At 47.0% G+C, this 19,881-nt stretch overlaps 1 long non-coding RNA gene across 1 annotated transcript; it reads left to right on the forward strand.

The window, feature by feature from the left end:
• The first annotated feature begins 1,154 nt into the window (after window positions 1–1,154).
• On the forward strand, window positions 1,155–18,998 carry LOC119150319. The gene is made up of 4 exons (XR_005105009.1): window positions 1,155–1,354; window positions 18,125–18,251; window positions 18,345–18,422; window positions 18,545–18,998. It is a non-coding gene; the product is annotated as an uncharacterized LOC119150319 (long non-coding RNA).
• The last annotated feature ends 883 nt before the right edge of the window (window positions 18,999–19,881 follow it).

Raw genomic sequence — 19,881 nt, forward strand, 5'->3', positions numbered from 1 at the left:
TGGTTTTCTTGCATTCCACGCATCCATACTGCCCTAGAAAAGCAGAAAACTTTTAAGACTCTCACGTGCCATTTTTATCCAAATTGTTTGATATGTAGGGAAGCTTCCATCCTATCTATTTCGGCAGAAAATACAGCATCAAAGTTGCATTTGACAAAATAGGCACTGCTAGTAGAAATTACGTCATTCTCAGAGGGAAAAGTCACTTGATGTTGAGTCGTTGATGGCATCTGAACTGTCTACATCAAGGGTCCTCAAACTTTTTAACCAGGGGGGCGGCGCGCGGATGCAGTGGCAGGCAGCCTTCTGCGGCTGCTTGGTTTCCCCCAAGCCCCGGCGGGGGCGGGCGGGGGGTCTGTAAATACCAGGGGCCGGACTGAGGACCCTGGGGGGCCGTAGTTTGAGGACCTCTGGTCTACATAATACTTTCATAGGGTATATATCACTCTGCACTGGGCATACAACGCAGGACTGAGTGACTTTCACTCCTGTGTCTTCAGCCAGCGTGGATGCAACGTTACAGCCGGAGAACAAGCTCGCCAAGCCACACGGCTCTGACCACTGCCCCCCGCCTGCTCCAGCACCGGGCGGCGAGGGGCGCTTAGGGACGGGCTGCGAGGAGAGGGCAGAGCCCCAGGCATGTTCTCCCGGTTTCCAGAGGGTCCCCGACGCCCAGACCTGCAGGTACCAGCCCTCGGGGGGCTCTGCCCGCGCACACCCCCCCCTCCGCGCGGCTGCCGCGGCCGGGCAGCCCGGGCTCCACCCGGGAGCGGCTCCGCGCAGCCCTGCGGCTTCCAGCGCCCCCGCCCCCGCGGGGAAGGGCAGCCCCCGGCGCGGCTCCAGCCCCCGCGCATCCCCGGGAGCGGCAGGGGTCGTGCCTGAGCAGCGGCGGCAGCGGCGCCGCGCCGGCGGGGGGAGGCGGCGGCTCGGCCCGAGCGGCGGCGGCGGGACGGGGCCGGGACCCCCGCGCTCCTCGCCCCGCCGGTGCCCGGAGCCGGCGGCGGGCGGCGGTGCCCCCTGGTGGGCGCGGCGGGGGGGCGGTGCCGTGTCCCGGAGCCGCCGCATCCTCCCCCGGCCCGGCCCCGCCGGCTCCCCCCGCCCAGGGGGGCGGGAAAGGCAGCGGGCGCTGCCCGCAGCGCGGCGCGCCCCGAAGTGGCTCCGCACGGCGCGTCCCTCCCGCCCGCTGCCGCCGATAAATCCCACTGCCGGGGGGCAGCGCCGCACTTGGCTGCCGCCGCGCCGAGGAGAGGCGGTGGGGCCCGGCCCGGCCCGGCCCAGCCCAGCTCCAGCTCCCCTCCCCGGGGCAGCCACCCCAGTCCGGGGGGCGATAGGAGCCCCTGCCGCCGGAGCATAGGTGAGCGCCCGAGGCGGCGGGAGGAGGGAAGGGGTGCGGGGGTCCCCGGGAGCGGTGGGTGGGTGGGTGCTGCCCCGGAGGGACGGGCGGGCTGCAAGGGGGAAACACGTTCCCGGAGCGGCGGGCAGGCAGCGGGCTGGCGCCGTTACAGGTACTCCTGAGTTTTCCACCGTGAGCTGGAGACGGTTCCCGTCGGCATCCCGGGGGGGTCCTTGTGGGCTGCGAGTCCCTCCTTGGGGGCTGCGGTCCCGGTGGGAAGCTCGGAGCCAGGGTGGGGGACGGGCGTCCCGCCGAGCGTGGCTACCCCGCGGCGCCCAGCGGTTCTGGCGTCCCGGTCGGCAACGGGTTTTCCCGGGCTGTTCGGGCATCCCCGCTCACTGCTCGTGATGCTGAAGTCGCCTCTAAACTCCCTCACCCCTTCTTTCAAGGGGAAGGGCAGGTCTGTGCCCTTGGCTTTCCCATGCCTGGATGGGGGCTGGGTGGTGGAATGATGCACAGGGTGTGATAGTAGTCGTTCTCAGCACTGTACAGGGTAGATTGTGCTTCAGGACCGGTCCTCCGGGGGCATGAAATACAGCTGTTGTCCATCTACCTGTTAGTCCCTGTAACCCAAAATGTGCATCAGGTGGAATAGAGACCTTTCCTTGGTCACAGACTTGGGGGGGTCCTTCAATATATATATATATATAGAGAGAGAGAGAGATGATGGACAGACAAAAGGGCTGGTTCATTTTGTTTATAACCAACTTTACAGTCAAAGTCCATGATTTGAGTCCACTTTAAATAATGAGCTATAAAAGCGTAGTGTTTCATAGTTTCATCTCTGTCTGTGTATTCCCTGGTGGCTGCGAATCTTATTGAAAAATTCCTGAAATGCTCATTTTCAAAAGAACAAAGGTGGAATCGGTATGCAATCGTGCGTTAAAATAACCAGGGCTCTAGGTTTAAAAAAAAAAAGAAAAAAAAAAAACAAACAAAAAAACCCCACCACCAGGTCTTCAACTCTGATGATACAGAAACTGCGCTACTTTCACATAGAAAAACGCAGAATCAAATCATAAAATCATTTAGGTTGGAAAAGATCTTTAAGACCATTGAATCCAACCGTAACCTAGCACTGCCACGTCCACCACTAAACCATGTCCCTAAGCACCACATCTGCCTGTCTTTTAAATACTTTCGAGGATGGTGACTCCACAGTTTCCCCTGAGCAGCCTGTTCCCATGCTTGACCACCCCTTTCAGGGAAGAAATTTTTCCTAATACTGAATTTAAACCTCCCTGGACACAACTTGAGGCCATTTCCTCTCATTCTGTCGCTTGTTACTTGGGAGAAGAAGCTGACACCTGCCTGCAACCTCCTTTTGCATAGCTGTAGAGAGCGATAAGGTCTCCCCTCAGTCTTCTTTCTCCAGGCTAAACAACCCCAGTTCCCTCAGCTTCCAACCAGCCAAGTGTTTGTTTAATTGAAGTGAGGGCTTAGGTGCCATGAGCTTCAGTGGAATTGCTCAGCAGCTGAAGGCAAACGTGCTTCTGTGCTTTCCCAAACCAGGGCTTAAGCACTGCTCTGAGAAGCATTCAGTTGCATGAATTGTACTCATTCAAAAGTTCAAGGCAGAGTGAATTAGGGAAATCATTGACTGAACAGCATCGCCAGTCCCCCTGTGCAAGAACTAGGAAATCACCAGTGCTGTGGATTTTCCCAGTGATTTTCAGGAGGTCTGTAAGTATGCAGCGGGCTGTTCTTGACTCTGTCTTGAAATGCAGATCGATCACAACCTCACAAGAGCCAGCAGCCATCCATGATCGTGGGCTGCTTTCAGCCCACCTTTGCATTTTAGTCATCTCTCAAACTTCGGGACTCTGGAGGGCAGCTTTTATATGACCTACCCAATTTAATAAAACCAAACACACAGAACCTCTCATTTAGTAAAACTATGATGTACGATTCATTTACAGGCACCAGATACATAGATGATTGTCAGGAACCAGAGCACTTTCCAGCATTAAAAAAAAAAAAAGAACGTTATAAAATTAAGATGCCCCAAAATTAGCATTTATTTCCAAATAGCCTGATTCTTCTCCAAGGTGCTGTTTGATTCTTATGAAATTAGAGAAAATTATGCTTAACTGTTCCCTGGTTTTCCTCTGCTGACAGAGCCCTGTGTATGCTGAAATCCTCTGCACCCTCGGGTGTCCTCCCTTTCTTTTCAGATAAGCATGCCCGCCTTAAGACCTACAGGAGAAGTTAAGATGCACTTTTGCTTGTATTGTTTGACAACTTTGGGAGCGTTCAGGCAGAGGCGGTGTTGGTTTAGCAGCAGCACTGAGCTTTAGCTTGTTGCTGTTGCTGATGTGCCTTGAAGCTTTGTTTGGTTTTGTGGTTTGTTTTGTTTTTTCTTTTCCTGTAAAACCTGCCATCTTCACCAAGTGGCCACCTAAAGACAGTGGATGTCAGCATTAAATCTCATGTTTTCCTGAGCGTGGTATTTCTGCTGAAGTCCAGGTGCCCATTGCTGGCAATCGCATCAATATGTAGAAGGACAACCTGGCAGTAGCACTCTTCTGAGGGGTTTTGATTTAATATAACCTTCCTATAGGAGTGATATGTTTGAGATGTGAGGTTCTCTTTGAGGACACAAAGGGAGTAGTCCTGTATGTTAAAAAGGGAGAAAAGATCTCAAAGCAAACAGTGAGAAAAGCCTTAAATCCTTTCAAAGCTCTATTTGAAGAGTCCAAACGCTGGGAAGACACCATGATAAAGAAAAAGGTCACTAGGCTAAACTCATCTCCATCTAATTACATTAAGTCTGTCAATCTAATCCCTGGCACAACTTGACCAAAAATATCATTCTGGTTCTCCTTAAAGTGACCAGCATATTAAAAAGGCCAGCACCTATTTTCCGCGGGCTCAAGTATGTAAATACGGCTGCTTATGAGCAGCCCCCATAAATCCAATGGGTTTGACCTGTGTGAAGTGAACCACCTACCCAAGGTTTTACTTCTGCGAACAGCTGGTGGATTAGCCCTTCTGAACCTTCTTACATAGCTAATTTGGTGCCCTTGACAGTCCTGTCAGTAACAAATGTGGGGTCTGTGGAGGACATTGTGGTGCGAAGTTCAGCAGGTGAGGTCAGCATTCGAATGTAACTGAGGCAAAGTGGAGATGGGATCTGCAGGAGTGCGTTCAGGGAGGAAGCATCATGCTGAGCTGGGAATAATCTTTTGGACAAACATGGGACAGAAAGCAGCTCCCCTGACAGCACTTCTGCAGGAAAAAGCAGTGCTGAGAGAAAGGCAGACATCGCACAGAGCTGCACAAGGAGGATTGCATGTAGAAGGATTGGGTCCTGCAGCTCAGCATTGATGAAGTCTTGGCTGGAGGACTCTGCCACTCAGGACACAACCATTCTGTGTTTCAGCAACCTGGTGAGGGTGCAGGGAAGGGCTTAAAAATGTGGTCTGAGGGAGACTAATCGGGTTCTTTAAACAAAAGAATGAACTGAAGCAGGACACACGAGTAGCCTTCAGATCTATAAAAGTCTGCTGCAAGAGGAAGGCAGTTACCCGCTCCGCTGCAGCCAGCACGGGCTTGAGCCCCGCTGCAACCACAACACTGGACTGCTGAGAAATTGTTCCTAAAGACTCCATCACATTCACAGCAGCAGCTGTACTCCCTGAAAGAGTCGCAGGGTGTTGTGAGACATCCTGGGCTTGGCTAGGACTTGGCATGGGCGCTTTCCTAACAAGGAGTTACAATCCCCTACTATAAAGGGATGTTTTTCCTTAGTTCCAGAGGCGGTGAAGTCAGGTTGGACAGAACTGGTTTGGGCTGTAAAAAAATAAAAAAAGAAACCAGAGAAGCACATTGGTTAGCCCCAACATCTAAGTCCTCTGCTCCCACGGAACTACCCCTTTTGTTACTGCTTCTTCACATCCCGAGTAGGAACAAGGAGCTAAAATGCTGAAATTAAGGCCACCCTCTTAAAGACAAGGCTTAGTCTTACACGTGGCAGTCACCAAGGTTGTGGCTGCTGCCCAGGCTTTCTGAACATCCGTTCTCCTCTGTTGCCTTTACTGCCCAGATCCTTTCGCCCAGCTGGCGGCCGCTTGGGCTGTGCAGAGGCTGCCCGCTACCCCCAGACCTGCAGGGAAGGCTCCTTGCCCACTGCTGGGGCCAGGGCACATGTCTGCTCCTGTCTCTGCTCTGGACTCCACTGCCCACTGCCAGGATTTTCTTCTCTGTCACCCACAAGCACCCATTGCTCTTCCCTCCCCAAAGGGCCTGTGGGATGTGGGGTGCACCTTTCCCTGCCCAGCCCAGCTCTTGTGGGAAGGCACAAAGGGACATCTCCACCGGGAGGAGGCAGATCAAATATTTACGTCTGGCACAGAAGCTTGTAGCAAAAATGACTCTGAGGGTCACCCATGTCCTCCCAGGGGTCTGTCTGGGATCCTAAAAATGAAGGAGCTTTTGGTAGCACCTGGAACCATCATGCATTCTCTGCGTTATCCTCAAAAAGACACAGTGGTACGATAGCAGCAGCTCACCAAGTATGATTTAAAAGCTAGGAAACAGCAGCGTACTGCCAGGGACTAGCATTGCCACTTGTTTGCTGCCACCAGAAACCCTCCTCCGTCACACATCTGGCCAAGTGCTGTGGCTTCAGCCTGGCAGGGAGCAGGCTGCACCCAGACCTCCAGCCCTTGCAGAGCTACACTTTTTGGTCTGCAAGACCTTCCAGGTTTGCCTGTCCTGGAGGGATATCACATGACAGCTTCTGATCATGTTGCTAGTTGATTTACCGGTTTATGCTCATTTAAGAGCTAGAAATTATGGAAGGCTGGGAGAATCCCCCTCCCGAACCCACATCTTGGACAAAGTGGCATCTCTTTGGTGGAGCCTTTCCTAGGAGGGGAACAGTGCTTATCCCGTTCCCCAGGTTGGACAGCCCTGGTCCCAGCGAGGGCCGCCTGAACCCCTGGCTCTTTCTCATCCCACCACACACCCTCTTTGTGTCTTTGGGCGTTTCTGCAGCTGGCTGTGCTGCAACAGCATCTGACCATTTTCCAGTTTCAGTCCACAGCCCAAATACACTGACCAGCTCCAGATCCACCCTTTTAAATCTATTTGGAAAGGAGATTTTGTTTTGTATTTAGAGCACAAGCAGTAAAAGAAACAAAGATATTTATAGAGCAAACGACCTACACATTTATTTACTCTCAGATTCATTTATTCCTCCCCACAAGCTAAATCAGATACGTTTTCCTATTAAGGTATTCTTGTTTCTGATTTACTTTTTTTTTTTTTTAATTAAGCAGGTCAGGCTATCTGCAACCTCAGAAGTAATTGCTACCTGTCCTGCTGTTTCTTTTTTTTTTTTTTTTTTTTGGAAATAGTCATTTTGAATACCCATTTCAAACTAGCATAGGAGCATGCAAATGGAGGCCTATGTAGCAAAACACTCTCTTGAACTGTGCTACTTCTGTGTCTGAGTGTCTTTCCTGTAGGAGAAGATTTTGAAGCCAAGCACATAAATTGAAAAATACCATTCAGAAACAGATTTATGATCCTGTTTCATCAGGGATGCGTATGTGGAATTATTCCCTGCCTGAACGCACTGACTCAGAGTTCACATGTAAATTGCCAGGATAATTCCACTATTCTGTATTTCACAGAATTGAATGTTCTGTGCCTTGCTTTAAGTGTTTTGTTGATGAAAATCTTTCTGTTTTCTCCTGGAGAGAGTTTTGTAGACAGTTGAGCTGTAACTGTGTCTCTGACTTGCAAACATGCAATGACTGCCAGTCAAATAGGTAATCTCTTAGTTTTGAAATGGACAGCTTCCCATCAACACCACTGTGTTTTTGCAGTAATACTTTTGAGTAGTAGCATTTCTCATATGTGTGAAGTTTCGCATGAGGAGAAATATTTGGAGCTTAGCAAAATTGTATCTGTACTGTGTCTTAACATCCCCAAAAGTCTAAAGGCACAAACCCAAAGTTGGCTGCCCGGTGAGACCCAGTCATGGCAGTGTGTGATGGTCATACACAGGCACAATTAACACATTCATACAGCCGATAACTTAATTTTGATCCATTTACCAAGACACTGCATTATAGCACTGAAATAACAAAACAAAGTGCTTCTCAAACTGCTGAAATAGGTTAGGTTTGGTAGTTAGCACTCAATCTGGAAATTAAGAGTGAGGTCTGAAATGGGTCACACGAGCAGGCGCGTGTACTTTACATTTACTAGGTGTTTTCCAATGGATTCTGCCAAACCTGTGAGGGTCAGAGCAGCACGTGCCCGCTCTGACTGGAGTGAAGCATGCCAGCTGGGTGTGTCTGTGCACCCAGCTCTCTGACGGAGCTTGCTGTCATAGCTCTCGCTGTACAGCTGCTCAGATGGTTTTCTGTGCAATTTGTGTTTCCCTGGGTTGTGAAAGTCAAGTATCCACCTTTTCCTTTTTCCTGAGACTAATGACTTTGTATCTGTTATTTTTCATAGGCTAGTGCAGATTAGCCAAGCAGTGTCACAGAGCTGTAAATATTTGATAAAGATGCTTTGCGCAGTGTGAGTGTGAATTCCACACTGTAAGAGACAACTAAAAATCAGATTACACTGGACATTATCTTCTTGAATTAAAAGCCCAGATCATCACTGGTTTTGTTCCCTGGACTGAAACAAAGATCTGAATATCTTGAATAGTTTGACAAATTATGCTTTAGGGGTTGGTATGAATAGAGCACTCACCTGGGTTACAATTGCACTTTCCTGCTGCATGTGTATGAGCCTTTCTCTGGGCTGCATTTCACACAACATCTGCGTGCTGAGTCTTGGGAGAGCTTTCAGGCACATTAAAAACGCACAGTGTTCCTCTGAAAAACAGCAATCATCTTGTCCATATTTGAATTCCTCCCACAGGTCCCCAGAAAAGCTAACCCATGAGACGTAGGGAGGGGGCAGGCAGAGGTCTCATTAGCTGTTGGAGCCTTTTGCTACCAGGAAACCTGTGGTCTGTTTTCCAGTTGTGTCAGGTAATACATGAATGCAAAAGAAAAAGTCCCCCTCTTACAGAGGAGAACAAAACAAACCAAAAATAAGCAAACAAAAAAAGAAAGGAAGAAATAGTTGGAAATTCTTATTCTAGTACAAGAAATAGCCGTTACCCAAATCATTACAATTTTGTGTTTGGAGCTTGGTGTCAGAAGATCTCCTGTGGTCGGACGGTGCTGCCTAGCTGAGTCTCGGTGGGATCTGAGGGCTCCAAAATGCTGTGTCTTCTGTCTGGGGGCAGGGACTACAGTCCTGATGGCTTGCACTTGTGGAGAAGTTTGGAACCAAAAGTTAGGGAAATTTCTATATGAAGTTTTTCTTATCATTATTAAAGTAGTGAAATAAACCTTGCATTTAACCTGCTGGTTGTGATGGTCTCTGTCCTGAAGAATTTGAGGCAAACACAGACTTTCTCTTCTCTCTAGTAGACACAGAAGTGTCTGTGAAAGAGGGAGGAATCTTCATTAACAGCAACAATGCCAAATTTGCTCTGAAACTTTCTCATATTAAATGGCAGTTGACACTTTTTAACAGCCTAATGTAGTCCCATTGCCTCTTTCAAAAGGACACAGTATTTAGTGTCAAAATACCAGTTTTCTATAACTGTTGTGTGTAGGGTCTGGCTTCTGATTCAACATCTATACTAAGCTGCTAAAAGCAGATGCATGCTTAAAAAATGTAAAGCTTGCTTATTTTCCCAGGTATTTGATAATAGAGGAACTATTTTCAAACACTTTGCTAAAAAGCAGAAAATACTGTGTCTCACACAGGAGGTAAAACCATATCATAAAGAAAACCAGATCAGTCATACACAAGGAGTTTAGGCACAGCTTGCTTTCAGGCAAGTTGGATATGTGGGTGGGTGAAAGATGGGTGTACTGGGATTTACTGGTGGAGGTATTTGCAACTTTTTTAGCTTGCTGTCAAAAAGCACCTCATGGGGGTTTGGAAACTTAGAATCCTGCCATTTCTGTTAACTGTTCCTGTTAATAAGTGCTAGCAAAGAACCCTGCCCGGTGCTGCTGAAAAGCAACCAAAAAAACAGGTGAGAACAGGTGAGAAGAAGCTGGCCAAGCCCTCGGGACAGCCGAGCGCGGGCTGGGAGCTGAGCTGGAGGCTCGTGTTAAGGCACTGCTTTGCATTACCAGGAAAGCTTAAATCTAGAGTACGTGCAAGTCTGGAGAGCAGGTCCAGGGGAGAAGTAAGAACTTGGCCCAGTCACAGCACTATATTGGAAGAACAGATTCATGCCAATTTTCCTGGGTCCCTGCTATCTACACAAATTCAGTGCATGTGCTTTTGGGTTTTGTCCACATCCCTTAGGCACTGTAGATGCCCGCTGGAGCCAATACATATCTGGGAACTGCTGAGAACATAAATGAATTATTAATATATTATCAGATAGGGAAGAAAATATTACTTAAATGTCTTCCATGCCTTATTAAAAAGTTTAGCTTCCCTTAAACCAAATTTCTTTATTTTCTGGTTGCTGAGGGAGTTTTCTAAGGGAAAATGCTATTATCCTGGTTCCTTTATAGTTTGGGGAATTCAGCAAATGTGAGCAGAACCAAGTGCAGGCTCTTTCCCAACCTATTCAGATGTGAAGTGAGTTTTAGCCTACCCTGTATGTGAGAATCAGGCTGTGTCACACTGAAAATGATCCTATAGCTTTCTCCCATGGACAGGGTGGGTGCACTGGTATTCGTCACCATCTTCTGCCCCCACTCAACACCACTCTGTGAGGCTTGTGACCAGGGACAAGCATCATTACTCCCCATGGCTGTATCCACCCTGGCTGTCCCTTGCCAGTGCTTCTGCCTGGGCGTCAGAGGACTGAAAAAACCCAGGGATGGAAAGGGTGGTTCCTGAGCAGCCAGAGCCAGATGATGGGGAGAAAACAGTTTGCATCCTTAACTAAAACAGCTTCCCAAAAGGGAATAATACAGAGTTGTATCCTTCTCCCATGCTTTACGAGTGCACAGGGTGTGACCAGCTCCTGTGCCACCAAGGAGCCCAGTATGGCTACGGGGAGCTTGTGGCTTTCCCTGCCATGCAGCTGTGCCCTGGGACCGCTGGGACCTTCAGCTGCAAGGGAGCATGTAGCCCAACAGCAAGGTGCAAGCAGTAGGGCTTCCAAAGTTCAGCCTCTGAAGAACACAGTAAAATGTAAAGGTAGGTTAAAAATGCAGAGACTAGCATTCATCTCATCTCTTGGTTTAATTTTTACAGTGCAGCTTAGTTGGATCTTTTTTTTGTAATCAACTAATAAGGCATTCTCCTAAGGTTAAAATAGTCTTTATTTATTGGTACATTTATAACTGAAAAGCTTGCTGTGAGCTGTGTGATGATTTTAATGTGAGGGTGGCATTTTCATGGATAAAATTTCTATTATTTCATAACCAAGCTATTGTTTTCTAACCAGACACACAATGAGCATTAGTCAAGCGGGGGGGGGGGGGGGGGGGGGAAGATACAGTTATTTAAAAAGTTATGCTTTGGGTGCATATATCTCTTCTCTATATATCTAATTCATGATACTGTTGAAACCATTGTCTGTTCTCAGAAAAATATGTGTTTTCTCTGGAACTGGTTTATAAAAGTATGTTTTTAAAATGTTATCTTCAGCAGGCAAAGCATGGAAGGAATTTTATTTTTACTATTTTAAGCATAATGCTTTTACAGTGTTGATTCAACAACAAATATCTCAATGGACATTTTAACAACCTTTAAGTAATTTCACTGTCTAGTACAGCAGTACCGACGCTGATCTAATTTTGGGCCATATTAGGTAGAATACTTTAAGCTGTTCCATGAGGCAAGAAACCCTGTGTATGTGGTTCAAACTGCGTGCAGTAAAAGGTTGAGCAATACTGCGTGATCTTGAAAACTGCTCTGAAAAACCAGTCTGAATTTTTACTTATGCTAGAATGTTTTTTCTTTACATTGTCTTTAGAAACTTCCCTGGACTGACTGCTAGTAGGTCTCCAAAATGGTGTCTATCTACCTAATTCCTTTGGTCCCTCAAGACTGGTGTTCAATTTGTATTGCATGCCTGTCAGGTGTGCTACAAAGTGGCACCCCAAACTGCTGATTTTGACAGCTTATTTAGGCATAATTTTCCCTTGAAGCCATTTCCAGGGAACATTTGATCCTTTGTTACCAGTTTAGGCAGATACGTTGATACAGGTGCCTACTTCCAGTCATTCTCCATTGTTAACCTTCTTGTGCTAATGTTCATCCCCACGTGCATTGTCCTTTGCACTGAATTCGCAAGTGGATGTAGCCAGCACCTTTGGAAAGATCTGGAGCACCTCTGATCATGTAGACATCTCTATACCTTCACCTGTAGACTCCCCAAATCAGTGTGATCTAGGCAAAGATAAATGCTTCCCATAACTCCAAAAACCTGCATTTTCCTGACATTTCACGTACCAGTCATAACCTAGCTGAGGAGAAAGCCTTGTCCTGTGGTGCTGGTGGGGATCAAATGTGAGCACTGTTCTTCTAATGGCACTTGTGAACAATGTTAAGGTCCTCCCAAGTAGGAAATACTTAGCATCAGCTTTTTGTTTAATGGTTACTATTTCAGTTACTAGAAAGTATTGCTCTTATATATACTGCTTCTGGGACTACACCAGGGAAAGGGTCTGGGTTTGGTTCAGAGAGGGAATCCTGCTGGTGAACTTCAGTTGGACAAGCCTCTGGTTCTTCTACTCTCGAGGTTTCTCAGAGCAGTGAGTCTTTCCAGGATGCCGGATGGAGGGCAGAGACCTCAGTCAGTTCTGATTTCTTCCTCCTTTCCAGAATTCTAGCTTTGGTGGGATTTTCAACCATCCCAGTATTCTTCAAGTGGGATTTTTCTCATTTTCCCCTAGTCCTGTGGTGCCTGGTCACTGCAGGCAAGCAGCAGGGCCGCTCATCCTCATCATCCCCAGGGGGAACTGCCCCTGAAAGCCCAGCCCTGGCTAAGAGGAGACACAGGTTGCACTCCCAGACTAGCGGTGCTCTGGCTAACTCTGCTTCACCGGGGAGCCAGGTCACATCATCTCTGGAGGTCCCTTGCAGCATGGTATTTCCAATGGGATTTGACTCCTGCATTTCTGCATCATCACTGAAGTGGCATCTTCATGCTCTTCAAGAAGGCTGCCAGAACTCCCGCTTTATTGTGGAGAGCAATGAAATGTTGTTTAATATCACTTCTCCCAGCTCTTAGCAATTAAACATTTCTTCTTTGCCAATGTTAAATAGTCTGACAAAGTTCATAGAATAGAATGGGTTGGGTTGGAAGCAACCTTAAAGATCCCCTAGTTCCAACCCCCCTGCCATGGGCAGGGACACCTTCCACCTTCCACCAGACCAGGTTGCTCCAAGCCCCATCCAGCCTGGCCCTGAGCACTCCCAGGGATGGGACACCCACAGCCGCTCTGGGAAACCTGTTCCAGTGCCTCACCACCCTCACGGTAAATAACCTCTTCCTAATATCTAATCTAAATCCACCCTCCTTCATTTTAAAACCATTACTGCTTGTCCTTTTGCTATAGGCCCTGTGTAGCATGTTGTCTGAAAACTGTTCGTTGAGCTTCTCTCTCGTTCTTTGCAACATAATCAGGGAAGAGGCACACCGCCATAAAGAAGCGCTCCAGAGCAGAGCAAACATTGAGTGAGTGAAGATCACTGGAATGCTGCAGAGCTGCATTGTGCAGATGTTGTGCTAATCTCCTTTGTTTCTAGCTGATGCTTTTTCTTGAAACACAAGGTGATGCTTTCTCTCCATGCCCTCTCAAACAGCCTGAACACGCACTTTTCTTGGAGCTTCAGAGCTGATGGACTAAGACACTCAAGGGAGGTAGTTAACTGCTTTCCTTCAGTATAGGAGCCAGGACCAAACAGAAACCTCTAGATAAGCAGTATGAAAGCTGGAGGGAGAGCACATTCCCCCTGTCATGAGCTAATGATAGTGAGACAGAAGGGGAGAGAAATTTCCCACCAGCAAGCAGAGCCATCCTCCCTCTGAGCTCCCAGTTTTAGCCCTATGCATGTCCCCACTGCCCCGTGCAGGAGTGCAGGGATAGGACCCCGCACTCCCTGTCCCAGCAGTGCACGGCCAAACCAGCACCCACCATGAGACACCCTGCTCCATGGATGCGTGCTTTCTTCTAGCTGCATGCTCCTTAAAAATGAGCTATAAAAGACTATCCAGAATGATTTGACACATTCTTCTGATTTAAGGACATCAAATTCAGTTACTGTAAGCTCCAGTGTGGCTGGTTTTGCTACTTCCCTCAATTCCCAGCAGAAATTAAGCAGAGGAGCTGGGATTCAGATGTTTGAGATTAATGGGATTGCTTAGGTATTGAAGGAGTGACAAAATGGAAAGTTATTCCTAGCAGAAAAAGTAATTAGTCCCTTTCAGATCTTCAGTTTGACACCCGCGTTAGCATCAATTATTCTCTTTTGGGAATATTACATCTTAACAAGGTTCACTGTACTATCATCCTTTCTCAGTAGTAATCAGAAGAGAGAAGGCCTCTTCAAGTCATTGTCTTGCTACCTTGAGATTTTTAACATAAGCCTCCCACTTATCAGCTGATACCTTGCATTGACTTCAGCACCTCAACAATGCCAGTACTCTCAAGTGTCTGGAAATCAACCTTCTTTTTCTTTTGGTTTTTCTTTCTTTTGGTTTTTCTTTCTTTTGGTTTTTCTTTCTTTTGGTTTTTCTTTCTTTTGGTTTTTCTTTCTTTTGGTTTTTCTTTCTTTTGGTTTTTCTTTCTTTTGGTTTTTCTTTCTTTTGGTTTTTCTTTCTTTTGGTTTTTCTTTCTTTTGGTTTTTCTTTCTTTTGGTTTTTCTTTCTTTTGGTTTTTCTTTCTTTTGGTTTTTTCTTTCTTTTGGTTTTTCTTTCTTTTGGTTTTTCTTTCTTTTGGTTTTTCTTTCTTTTGGTTTTTCTTTCTTTTGGTTTTTCTTTCTTTTGGTTTTCTTTCTTTTGGTTTTTCTTTCTTTTGGTTTTTCTTTCTTTTGGTTTTTCTTTCTTTTGGTTTTTCTTTCTTTTGGTTTTTCTTTCTTTTGGTTTTTCTTTCTTTTGGTTTTTCTTTCTTTTGGTTTTTCTTTCTTTTGGTTTTTCTTTTTCCCCTCCTTTGCTGGCAAGAGTCTGCAAAGAAAGTCAACAATGTTTCCAAGCTAAAAAACTGGTATTGTTACCAGTGAAGTTAAAATCCTCAGGGTAGAGAAAACGTGTCAAAATAACCTGGTAAAGCTGGGTCCCTGGGAGAAGGGGTAGCTCCACGGCGTGGGTTTCGGCTTGATCAGGAAACCGTGCCAGCCCGGGGCCGCAGCTCCTGCTCCTGCAGGGCAGCAGGTCTTCTGAGCGGAGCTATACACAAAGGTGTAAAGCTCTCAAATTCCAAACTCCTCAGGTGGAAGATGCGCTGTATTTCTAAGAGCGGTGCTGCTGCCCCATGCATGGTGCTTGCAGAGTTTAACAGAGCCTGGGACAGCCTACGCCAGGTTTTGGTTTTCTCAGGCCGTGGAGGTCCTTCCTCTGTGGTACCATTCATGGAACAACCACACAGCTGGTTGCCCTATGCAGAAGTCACACCTGCGCTTAATTTCTAACCGTGGTGCTCCCTCTTCCGTTTCACCCTCTGTAGTCCAAAATTCTCGTCTCCAGTTTAACATCATGTGTTTGAGACTGTTGAAACATGATTAAGGAGACCTAGATGCACAGCTGTGTGACTAAATCCCCTAAACAGGTTTGATAATCAGCCTTTATGCACAGCTCCAAGTTAGTTTGAATAGAAGACTGCTGAAAATAACCAGAAAAAAAATTTAAATAAATTGTAAGTGACCTCCTTTCCTGTGCCTCCAGATTGGGCCACTCTGTGGGCAAACATCTCTGAATAAAGCTGTTTTAAATTAAATAAATAACTGGCTTTGGTGGATATAATGTTAGGCCAGCAATAAGCTATTTAAAAATCCCATCGAGATGCTGAAGTTCTAACCCAGAGCGCCATGGGACTGCCGTGCGCTGCTGCCAGTGCCCCTGGCCACAGCAGCCGTCTCGCAGACCACCGCACCCCGACGTGGCCCGTTCCTGCCCACCCGGGCTTGCCAGCTAGACCTCCACGGCAGGTTGCCAGCTCCTTGCCCAAGCGACACCTTGAGAGGCGGCGGGATATAATTCAATCACTGTTGGGACATGGAGACAAGCTACAGTGAGGGCGTGACTGCCACAGCTGGGTGACATCCAGCTGCAGCCTGCGGGGCATCCAGGAGCGCTGGGAAGCTGGGTGTTCCCAAAGGGCCCTCAGGCTGTTGGGGTCAGCAGGGAAGCTGTGCTGCCGCTGCAAAAACAGGGGGCTCCTGTGGAGACTGTACAGGCAGCCCAGTTGTCCTAGGGCTCAGCTGAAAATGAAAAGGAATATTTGAAGCCAGTTGTGCTGAATACTTTAACTCAATTATTTGAAGCATTAGTAATAATTTTATTGTAACCCTCTTTTTCATTGATGTGGTTGTTTTCGCGAATTGTTAACAATTACAGGTCACCTTTGAGATGGAAGCATCTTGGCATTTGTTGTAAAAGCTTTTAAAAAGTAATTCATGTCTTATTTACTCTGTCACCAGATCATTTCATGTGCTAATGCACTGGGAATGTCAAGCTGTGCTGATAATAGCAGAGTTTTCCTTCTACTCCTTTTTATTCCTGTGCAAATATAATTAAGGCAAGGAGTGTCTTAGGGCTGCCTGATCACATGCATTAAATTAGCTCCCCTCTTGCCTCCTAAGGCAAACACACCCAGAACTGCAAGGTCTCTGGGAAGGAGCCATGGCTTGTCTGTTAGGGCAGCACCTTGCACACTTGGCCCCTGAGCCGCGCGCGTGCTGGCCCTACGCAGGCAATCGTCAAGGGTGATTCACCGGGAAATAAATACGTGTCTCATCTTCATCATGGGAACAGCCTCAGCAGCTGCCTCTGGAAGTGTTGTCATATTTCATGTTAGGCTTGTGCTTAAGACATTCTGAATTTGGGGTTGTGTTGCAGCAAGACTTCAGCAAATGTGGAGTCTTGAGAAAATTGGGATCGGGGGATTTGGGAGTTATTCTTCCAAAATTTGGGGGGAAATGGGAATCTTTCCACTAGATGCCAAGAGTTTTGTATTAGACCTGTGAAAGAAGGTACAGGGTGATATCCAGAGGACATGTGTCTGCATGTCTGTGAACAGGAGCCAGCGTGACAACAAAGCTCCGATGTAGCACAGGGAACAGTACACAAGGGCACACTGAAGACATCCAGGACATAGGGGAGGACGATCCTTGGACAGAACTGTATCTTAAGAGTAAATTTTGCAATTTGCTAATCATTCTCTAAAGCACCACAAGGAACTAGCAGTATTTGATGGGCTCTCACTATGGGTATTTGATGGGCCTAAGGCAGCCAGAGGATAGCTTCATTCATCTGCTGAAGGCTTCAGTGTGTCAGAGACCCTGAAGTCTTCAGTGTGTCAGAGACCAGGCACCTTGATAAAGGGTGACTTGACCCCAGACTACCTAACAAGCAATCATTTGAGTTACTCTTACCATACAGATGAAACAATTCAGGCAGTGACCCATGCATGCTGACAACCACTGCAAACCAGACTGTTTTTGATTAAGTACCCAACAGCGGTTTCAGATACCTGGGATAAGACCCTTTCAGATAAGGACCCTACAGTAACTTGGCCAAACCACTCCATCACTGCATCATGTAATTTGGTATCTATAATTTGAAGCATGTAATTTGACACTGTGTAATCCATCAGAGTTCGTCTATCTCAACTGAAAATGACCTTGTACATGAATATATAAAACTCTAATGCTGTCCCATTTTCTAGTTCCACTGTTCCCATAAATTAAATGTGTTCAGTGGAAGACTGGAATCTGTAAGTGAAAGGAATCAGCTCTCTGCCCTTTAGACTGACAAAAAGAATTGTAGCAGACTAGAACTAAAAAGTAGTCATAACCCGTGAGTCACAAAAGATCATAGGGTGAACACAATTAGAAAAAGAGAAGTAATGGTATATTGCCTTTGTATGTCAGAACTGCAGGCAGACACTGAAGTGTCAATAATGTGAAGGAAGAGTGGCTGCTGTTGTTGCTCAAATTTTTTTTCAGACTAATCCAACATCCTGTGCAAAATAATTTCAACAGCTTCCAGCTTTGAGGAGATACGTAGGCAAAATTTACTTCTATAAACATATGTTCAAGAGGAGGACAGAGTAATTCTTTGTGCTAATCACTGTCAGCATACTGTTGGATTGTCAGTGTCACTGGATGATGTAGATAGTGTCTGAGAAAACATTGTTCTGTTGTTGTTTACATGGCTTTTTTCACACTAGTTTCACCACCTTAGCAGAATATCAGATGCGGTTTTCTTACATCAGTTTCAGCAAAGATATGGACTGGAATAACCAGTAAATACAATAATGCTGCACAGGGGTGCAGGGATGAAAATATGACAGGCCATACATAGTAAGATCGGTAGTATAGCAGCATCATTAACCTTTTTTTTATTTCTGCACTAAATTTTCCACAGACAAGAGCATTAGTAATTTTAACTTTGATTGAGAACTGCTATTATCCACTCACAGCATGTGGGAGCAAACAGGCACTTGGATAAATCACAAAAAAGAAAACCACTTAGCATGCTGCTTTCCTCAATAACACCTTTTTCTGAAGGTACAAGGCTGAGTGCTGTAGGGAGAGTGTGTGTGAAGAGAAAAGCAAGGCTGCAACAGCCCGCTGAAGCATGCTCAAGGTGAGCCCCTCTCACAGAAGACCAAGAGGTCACGTTTGACTCTAGAAGGTATCCTGATATGTTTTAAAAAATTAAATAATTAAATAATTCAGTAAATGAAAGCCATCAGGATTCTAATGCAGTGTTAATGGGGTCTTTCAGGAATCACGAAGATCGGTTTCATGAGCGACATAACTGGAGCCATTAGCAAGCTCATCCAAGATTAATCATCCATCAAAGGTGAGTGCCTGCACATCTGGGATGCAGAGCAGCATGGGGAGCAGCACAAACATTCCTGCTTGCAGCCGCTGCAGTGGGACCAGTGTGAATAACCTCTGAATTGCCTCATTTTCCTCCCGCAGGCACTGAGCCCAGGGGCATGTTTGTCACCCTTCAGCAACGGATGAAGTGGGCAATGACTCCACAAGCGTGAGTATGTGGGAGGTCATCTTCTCCACAACCAGTGCTGCTCTGGCAGATTGTTAGGTGAGAAGCAAATCAAACTGCTTTGGAACATGGAGTACCTCTCACATGGTCGTTGAGAGGAAAACTTCCTGGACAGTCCCCACGAAACCTCAACGCTGTTTTGGATTGGTATTTCCTACTGAGTGCACCAGCAGCACCAACATGATAAAAGACAACTAGGAATAAGGGCTACAGCTGCTCCTCTAACATTGCTGGGACAGCCTCCAGAATAAATTTCCAGCTCCTACTAAGTCCTACTGGATGTATCTTCTACGCCAAGGCCTCTGGAAAGGACCTGAACCAGAGGAGGTTTGGCGCTTCACCTGTGCTGTGTAGAATATGGCAATAAATTATTCCGACATGAAGGTCTAATACAGTTAATAGAGCATATAAAGCTGTCTACTGTGTTTCATCATATTTAATTTGCTGCAGCAACCTGCAGCCATCCAAGCTGTTTCAGCCTCCCTTTTACAACCCTCTGCTGCCCTGAGAGATGCTTTCCCAGCTGAGGAGTCCCTGTGTCACCAGCGTCTCTGCGTCGACAGAGTGGTGCGATGCTTCCAGAGCATTCAGCTGCTCCTCACCCTCCAGCATGGTCCCAAGTGAAGCAGTTCCCTCACCACTGTGGGGAGAGCCACGAGGGACCCCATGGCCTGGACATCCCCACAAAGAGTGGGCAAGCAGGAGGGCAACACCAGTCTCCAGCCACCCATAGCTACAACCTCTTCTGGGGCACGAGCTTTGGGAATGCTGGGGGCTGCACAGCAGGTTAGTGCATCTCTCCAGGGAGTTCTCCAGACGTGTCCTCCTGTCATGTTTTGTGGTTTGTGAGGGATATGATTCACTACCCCAGCAGCCTACTGTGCTGCCTGTGCCCTGTGATAGTGCTTAGTGAGAGAGCAGTGAGTCACTGGTCCCCCCCAGCCCATGTTGGTGGTTGGTGGAACTTCGCTTCTCACAGGGCCTGGGGCACCACAGGGTTCAGTCCGTGCCTCCCAGCCTTTGGTCTGATGGCCTCACATACCACAGCGTGTGGCATGTGCCTGTGGCAAAACAGGGATGTTGGGATGAAGGGAACAGACCTACCTTAAGCTTACCTAAGGAAAGACACTTATGTCAGCTGCCTGCCCAGACGGGGTGTGGTACTGATGCCGCTGTCATTGATTTGTTCATTTTTTTCTAAAAAACTTTCCTAGGTAGACAAGGATTTTCTTATTAAACTAGGATAGGTTGA

This window comes from Falco rusticolus, chromosome 6 (genome assembly GCF_015220075.1).
Source record: "Falco rusticolus isolate bFalRus1 chromosome 6, bFalRus1.pri, whole genome shotgun sequence".
NCBI lineage: Eukaryota > Metazoa > Chordata > Aves > Falconiformes > Falconidae > Falco > Falco rusticolus.